Source organism: Crinia signifera, chromosome 5 (genome assembly GCF_055691185.1).
Source record: "Crinia signifera chromosome 5, ASM5569118v1, whole genome shotgun sequence".
Taxonomy (NCBI): Eukaryota; Metazoa; Chordata; class Amphibia; order Anura; family Myobatrachidae; genus Crinia; species Crinia signifera.
In genome coordinates, this window is record NC_139221.1 from 282,839,903 (window position 1) to 282,848,182 (window position 8,280).

Here is an 8,280-nt window from a genome sequence, read left to right on the forward strand (position 1 = left end):
GGTTGTAGGTACGTGTCAAGGAAGATCGCTATAGGTTCACAGAGCGACCCCCTGGCAGAGATAATGGGTCTGCCAGGTGGTCGCTGCGCGTCCTTGTGGACCTTAGGGATGCTGTAAAACAAAGGAGTGACTGGATACTGTGTCATCAATTTGTGACCGATTACATTAGAGATGGTACCATCGGTGATGGCTTTGGATAAGATGTTGTCCAAAGTATTTTTGAAGCGTGATGTAGGGTCACCCCTAAGCTTTTCATACGTGGCAGAGTCATTAAGTAATCTGTAGCAATCCTGTCGATAAAAGCTGGTATCCATCACCACTACAGCACCCCCTTTATCAGCCCCCCGAATGATTATGTCAGTTCTTTGACTGAGATTTTTCAGAGCTGTCCGCTCAGTAGATGACAGATTAGGATGTACCTGAGGCAAGGGATCTGGAAGCGCAGAATCCAACAAACGGTGAAAAGTCTTAAGCGAGGTGTTGGTGGAGATGGGGTCGAATTTTGATTTAGGTCCCAAATTTCTAATGGGTAACGGGACAAGATCAGTCGGTGGGGTGTCTGGTTGTTTGAAAAAATGTTCTTGCAGTTTGAGGCTACGATTGAATTTAAATGTATCCACTTTCCAATGGAAACGGTTGGGGCCCTGAACCGGCACGAACGAGAGTCCTTTGCTGAGCACCGACATTTCTGCTTGAGAGAGCGGGGAGGACGACAAGTTAAATATCAGGTCCTGCGACCCCTTGGGGGCTTCTTTTTTGTTGATGCGGCGGTTTTGACCGCCTCTTCTGGTGGCTCGCCTTGGCCGGCACGGGCTCCTGCCCGGGTGTTCACCCCTAAAGGGCTGGGACCGCGGGTATTGGTGTATCTACTTCTCTGTGTGGTATCGGTCTCACTTCCAGAAGTGCTGGAGTGCTGGAAACGTAAACGTGGACCAGCACGTCCCCCAAATCTGTTCCTCGTGGGAGGTCTTGAGGAATTCCCCAACCAAGGGTATACTGAATGTTGTTCGTAGTCGAGCTGGACCTTTCTGAGCTTTTCCTTTTTGAATCGTAAGTCAGATTTGTAGGTCTCAAGCTGTTCTTTCAATTTGTCCAGCCACTTGGTGTTAGGGTCTGCAGTAAGCGTTGGAAGGTTAGCTTCTTCAAAGCTGGCGATCTTTTCTTGTGTCAATTTATACTCCTTGGTGGACTCCTCAATCACGAGTAAGATAAGGTCCATTGAACACTTGTTCAGAATCGAAATCCATTTTTTGCAGAAAGGGACACTGTAACGACCAATCGTAGGGGTGTTATGCACCCGGAACCCCCGGGGAATTTGTTTATTGCGATAATAATCGGAGAGGGTACGACAATGATACAAAAAGTCCAGTTCCCTCCTCTTGAGTTTATACAGCTCCCTGTACGTGTCCTCGTTGGTATGGCTGGAAGTATCTTGGAATGCAGAATCCTTGTGTAGGATGCCTTCAATCTCAGCCTCAGAGTAGCTGAATAATTCAGCGTTGTCGCATTGCAGCACATATGCAGCCGCTGCAGGGAATTCAGGCTCCGTACTGGTCATGCTCCAAGCACCCACACACAGGACGGGTGCTGTACGTGTAGTGGCAGCTGAATGCTGCTGCCGGGGATAGCCGTAGCCGCAGGACCCCTATACCTCACCAAGGTGGGGAAGGAGGGAGAGATGCGGACTGAGGTTCAGTCCATCGTCTTATGGCAACGGAGCCGGCTACGCTACACTGCAGCTTCTATAAGCCCTGAGTGACAGGTTCTTCCTCCCTGTATATTAGTTGTCACACCTTGTTTGTCTGGACTGTTGGTGTGACTCCGGACCACGGCACCAGGCACGCTGCTTATCCGCCCACAGCTGCATCTCTCCCTCTGTGCAGCATTGAACCTCAGTCCGCATCTCTCCCTCCTTCCCCACCTTGGTGAGGTATAGGGGTCCTGCGGCTACGGCTATCCCCGGCAGCAGCATTCAGCTGCCACTACACGTACAGCACCCGTCCTGTGTGTGGGTGCTTGGAGCATGACCAGTACGGAGCCTGAATTCCCTGCAGCGGCTGCATATGTGCTGCAATGCGACAACGCTGAATTATTCAGCTACTCTGAGGCTGAGATTGAAGGCATCCTACACAAGGATTCTGCATTCCAAGATACTTCCAGCCATACCAACGAGGACACGTACAGGGAGCTGTATAAACTCAAGAGGAGGGAACTGGACTTTTTGTATCATTGTCGTACCCTCTCCGATTATTATCGCAATAAACAAATTCCCCGGGGGTTCCGGGTGCATAACACCCCTACGATTGGTCGTTACAGTGTCCCTTTCTGCAAAAAATGGATTTCGATTCTGAACAAGTGTTCAATGGACCTTATCTTACTCGTGATTGAGGAGTCCACCAAGGAGTATAAATTGACACAAGAAAAGATCGCCAGCTTTGAAGAAGCTAACCTTCCAACGCTTACTGCAGACCCTAACACCAAGTGGCTGGACAAATTGAAAGAACAGCTTGAGACCTACAAATCTGACTTGTTACGATTCAAAAAGGAAAAGCTCAGAAAGGTCCAGCTCGACTACGAACAACATTCAGTATACCCTTGGTTGGGGAATTCCTCAAGACCTCCCACGAGGAACAGATTTGGGGGACGTGCTGGTCCACGTTCACGTTTCCAGCACTCCAGCACTTCTGGAAGTGAGACCGATACCACACAGAGAAGTAGATACACCAATACCCGCGGTCCCAGCCCTTTAGGGGTGAACACCCGGGCAGGAGCCCGTGCCGGCCAAGGCGAGCCACCAGAAGAGGCGGTCAAAACCGCCGCATCAACAAAAAAGAAGCCCCCAAGGGGTCGCAGGACCTGATATTTAACTTGTCGTCCTCCCCGCTCTCTCAAGCAGAAATGTCGGTGCTCAGCAAAGGACTCTCGTTCGTGCCGGTTCAGGGCCCCAACCGTTTCCATTGGAAAGTGGATACATTTAAATTCAATCGTAGCCTCAAACTGCAAGAACATTTTTTTTAAAACAACCAGACACCCCACCGACTGATCTTGTCCCGTTACCCATTAGAAATTTGGGACCTAAATCAAAATTCGACCCCATCTCCACCAACACCTCGCTTAAGACTTTTCACCGTTTGTTGGATTCTGCGCTTCCAGATCCCTTGCCTCAGGTACATCCTAATCTGTCATCTACTGAGCGGACAGCTCTGAAAAATCTCAGTCAAAGAACTGACATAATCATTCGGGGGGCTGATAAAGGGGGTGCTGTAGTGGTGATGGATACCAGCTTTTATCGACAGGATTGCTACAGATTACTTAATGACTCTGCCACGTATGAAAAGCTTAGGGGTGACCCTACATCACGCTTCAAAAATACTTTGGACAACATCTTATCCAAAGCCATCACCGATGGTACCATCTCTAATGTAATCGGTCACAAATTGATGACACAGTATCCAGTCACTCCTTTGTTTTACAGCATCCCTAAGGTCCACAAGGACGCGCAGCGACCACCTGGCAGACCCATTATCTCTGCCAGGGGGTCGCTCTGTGAACCTATAGCGATCTTCCTTGACACGTACCTACAACCTTGCATACAGAATCTTCCTACGTACCTCAGAGACTCTACTTCGCTTTTACAAAGATTCAGGGGCTTCACAGTGCCAGAGTCCGGGATCACATTAGCCACCTTAGATGTGGCAAGCCTCTATACCTGCATTCCCCACTCTGAGGGACTCTCAGCAGTTAAGAGGCTCATCAGTAACAATCCAGCATATGAGGGACCAGCAGTGGAGTTATTTACATCATTGTTGGAATACACCCTCACTCATAATTATTTTTACTTCGACGGGGGGTACTATTTGCAGAGGACGGGGTGTGCCATGGGTTCCCCGGTAGCCCCGTCCTTTGCAAATGCGTTCATGTGGCAGGTGGAGAAAGAACTTTTCCTTGACAACTTAAGTATTGCAACATCTATTTTAATGTATGTACGCTATATAGATGATTTGTATCTGATGTGGAGTGGCCCCATCCAGCCACTGGTAGATATGGTGACCACACAGAATGAGTCGACACACCCCATTAAGTTATCCTTAGTCACCAGCACCACCAACATCGCCTTCTTAGATATTCTTATTTCGATTCAAGATGGTGAGTTACATACTACACTCCACGTTAAACCCACGGACCGCAACACCCTCCTCCGACATAACAGCTTCCATCCCCGCAGCACTGTGGAGAGCCTGCCTTTTTCTCAGTTTCTGAGGGTATGCAGGATAGCAGATACCCCCCAAGAAACTGAGCTTCAACTCAATCTCATGATTGACAAGTTTGTGGAAAGGGGGTACCCTAAACGTGAGTTATTGCTGGCTAAAGAAAAGGCCCTGTCACGGGATCGTGACACACTCATTACCAAGACCACCCTAAAAACACCCAAACCCTGTGTACCATGGGTGAACAGGTTCAGTACCACCAGTCAAATAACGACCAGTAAGGCCAAACACTGGTGGCAAATTGTTACTTCAGACCCTGCCTTACCCATGTTTAAACAAAAAAAACTGATGCCCAGTTACAAGCGTTGTCCTAACCTTAAAGACCTACTGGTAAAAACTGAAATTACCAACTTTGACAGCAATTCCAGAAACATTAGGCCCACTAAAACAGGGTGCTTTCGTTGCCTCGGCTGCACTACGTGCAGCTTTATGACGCCTGGCACGGAGATTTGCCACCCCCATACAGGCAAAAAATTCCGCATCAAATGGCCTCTCACGTGCACCACGAAATTCGTGGTCTATGCAATTTATTGTCCTTGCGGATTATTCTATATTGGCAAAACCGATTGTGCCTTTAAGGTGAGAATGGGACAACATCGTAGTGCCATTAGGGCAGCGCTGACAACAGGCAAAAGCGACCAACCGGTCGCCAGGCATTTTGCTCAATTAAAACACAGCATGGCGACCCTCCGCTACAAAATTATTGATCACGTACCAGCTGCCATCCGTGGGGGCAACCGTTCCAAAAAGCTCTTGCAGCTTGAATCTGCATGGATTTTCAAATTGGATACGGTCCACCCCCGTGGCCTAAATGATAATTTAGGATTACACTGCTTCCTGTAACCACATCCCTGCTTCTCTCCTCGTGTGCTCATGATGAGCAATCACCAAAGAATTTAGTCCGACAGGCAGCGCCACTGAACAGACACTGCCGTTTAACAACCCTTGCACTGTCACACCATATGTTGTGCAGTTGACGGGTCCAGGCTCCCTTTAGTTCTTATACTAAACAGATTATGTACAGACTACACAGTAGTCCATGATGCTACCCATAGCCAATGAGCGTTCATTGTTGTTTTGCCGTCCAGTTTTCTGGCATGGAAACATGGACATTGATTCGGGTCGGCATTTTACAGTATGTCGATAGATGTTTTTAACTTTTTTATTTGTCTGATATGTTGTTTTCACACACACCACTAGAGGACAGTGGTGTTCCACACTGGCTACACACTTCTTTTTTTCTTATGTTTGATGTTTTGTTATTATTAGCATCCTCTTAAAAGTTGTTGGTTTCATTGCATGGATGCCCTAATTTTAGTGATGTAGCACATTCATGATGTATTTCTATTTGTTATTTGATCTGACACTATGTACATTTTGCCCACACTGTTTGCCCTCTTTTTCCAGCTACCCCATGTGACCTGCCTATCGGGCTGGACTGAAGCGCCGGCTGTGACACGGATCCTGATAGTGTGACATCACAGCAGTGCGCCACGTACCGGATACTCGTGCCGGAGGTCATGGGCGGGACGCAGGAAGGCAGGGGGTGAGTATGCACTGTATCACACACTATATATTCTTTGTTTGTACACTGCACATGTTGTTATCTTGCCTTATGTCCTGACGACGGGGGTACGACCCCCGAAACGTTGACAGGCCGATGGATTAAAATCCGTTCCAGTTTTCACCGTTTACAAGTCTCCGAGTGCCTTTGTCTGTCTGGTACTTACATTGGATGTCTGTGTGGCTACACAGTCCATCGTCTTATGGCAACGGAGCCGGCTACGCTACACTGCAGCTTCTATAAGCCCTGAGTGACAGGTTCTTCCTCCCTGTATATATATATATATATATATATATATATATATATATATATATATATATATATATATATATATATGGATTCCAAGAACCGGCACTAACATGGTATAACCAATACGTCTGCTCCAGTTGCCCTCTGTCCCTGATTCCAGGGATAAATAGTGCAGGTTTCAACTTATATACAGTGGCAAAATAATGCAAACAACTCAAAAGAGTAGTACTACTCTTTTGAGTTGTTTGCATTATTTTGCAACTATATATAAGTCTTCAGAGTGGCGCTATTGAAACCTGCACTATATATATATATATATATATATATATATATAATGAGGGGATTCGCTGGAGCTATTGTAATAACAACCCCAGAAGAATACAGGCGGCACTCAAGGGTCAAATGGAAAGTATCCAAAATCCAATTTTATGGCATCAGTGATACAATACAGACAGCGTCATGTCGACGTTTCAAAGCCGACCAGGCTTTTTCATCAGGACATGGGACAAGAAGTGGGAAAATAGAAAAGTGGCGCGGTGAAATACTTAATGTCTTATACTTGTATTGCAGGCTTCTCTCAAGATTTTGGCTGGGGTTTTTCTCGTGTGGATGACAATGACCAAATCAAAAGCGAGTTTCCAAGTAAAGAAATGCAAAAAATAAAAAATTTATTAAAAACTGATTTATGAAAAATGTGTAAGTGTCATTTACTATAAACCATTTCCATGGTGATAGTGAACAAAATTATTTTGATAGGATCTGCAGGCGTACCCAGACTCACGTTGTGTCGTGGAGATGTTCCTCTCATCAAGGTATCTTTGGCACGTCCTGGAGAAATTATTTACGAATCTTCAATATAGTGTCGGATGTTCTCCACATGTGCTCGGAAAAGAATTGGAAAGTGTCTTAGTTTTCACAGTGTTATCCACATTTATTTTTAACAGTTGAATGGGTGCGTGGGGCAGCTGGACATAGATATTAGACCTGTGGCAGCGTACCTCACTTACGTGATTAAAGTGAGGGAAAACACACATAAAGGTTTCTTTTTAGTTTGAGGAAAAGCGGGCGTACCCCTACTCACGATGTGATTGGGTGATATCAAGCTCATAAAGGTTTCTTTGTGTAGAATCTTCTTTGATGTGATAAATCGTGTAGTCTGTAGGAACTTGGGATGCCTCGAATTAGAGGATTTGATGTACCCCACGTGTTCATGAAGACATAAAAAAGAAGAAGTGGTGTCTGAGGTTTTCTAAAGAACTTATTCTCAAAGGGTATAATGGATAAGTAGAGGGCTGTGATTAGATGGTAAACTTATAGCAGCGTACCTCACTTACATAGGGAAGTGGTGGGGGAACACATAAAAAGGTTTCTTTACTTTTTAGAGGACGAGAAATGAGGGCGTACCCCTACTCACGGTGTTGTTGTAAAGTACGTAAATAATTTCTCCAGGACGTGCCAAAGATACCTTGATGAGAGGAACATCTCCACGACACAACGTGAGTCTGGGTACGCCTGCAGATCCTATCAAAATAATTTTGTTCACTATCACCATGGAAATGGTTTATAGTAAATGACACTCACACATTTTTCATAAATCAGTTTTTAATAAAAAATTTATTTTTTGCATTTCTTTACTTGGAAACTCGCTTTTGATTTGGTCATCGTCATCCACACGAGAAAACCCCAGCCAAAATCTTGAGAGAAGCCTGCAATACAAGTATAAGACATTAAGTATTTCACTGCGCCACTTTTCTATTTTCCCACTTCTTGTCCCATGTGTATACTTTGTGAAGTTAGGGTGTAACTTCAGGGGATTGTGAATTGAGGCAGCACTGCGCCACGTATTTTCTGCCACTCCTTGTTACAAATTTTTCATCAGGACATGTGCGTCTCAGTGGTGCATAAAGTGCTGTGCGATAGAAAGAGAACCTAGGACTCTTACCCTATTGATGAGAGTGCCACAGTATACATATTATTATTTTTACCAGATCACACTGACCCCTTTGCAGCTCTCACTGCCCATTCACAGATTCTCCCAGATGTAAATAGGAAAATGCCCATTGTAAAAATACAGACACATTTCCTCTCCATAATTTCCAAGAATCTCTTGACATTGTGGTGTTGATCGTCATTGTTGACTTTTTGACTACATCCCTTGTCATGGCATTACCTGTACCCAGCAATGGGGACCCACAATGA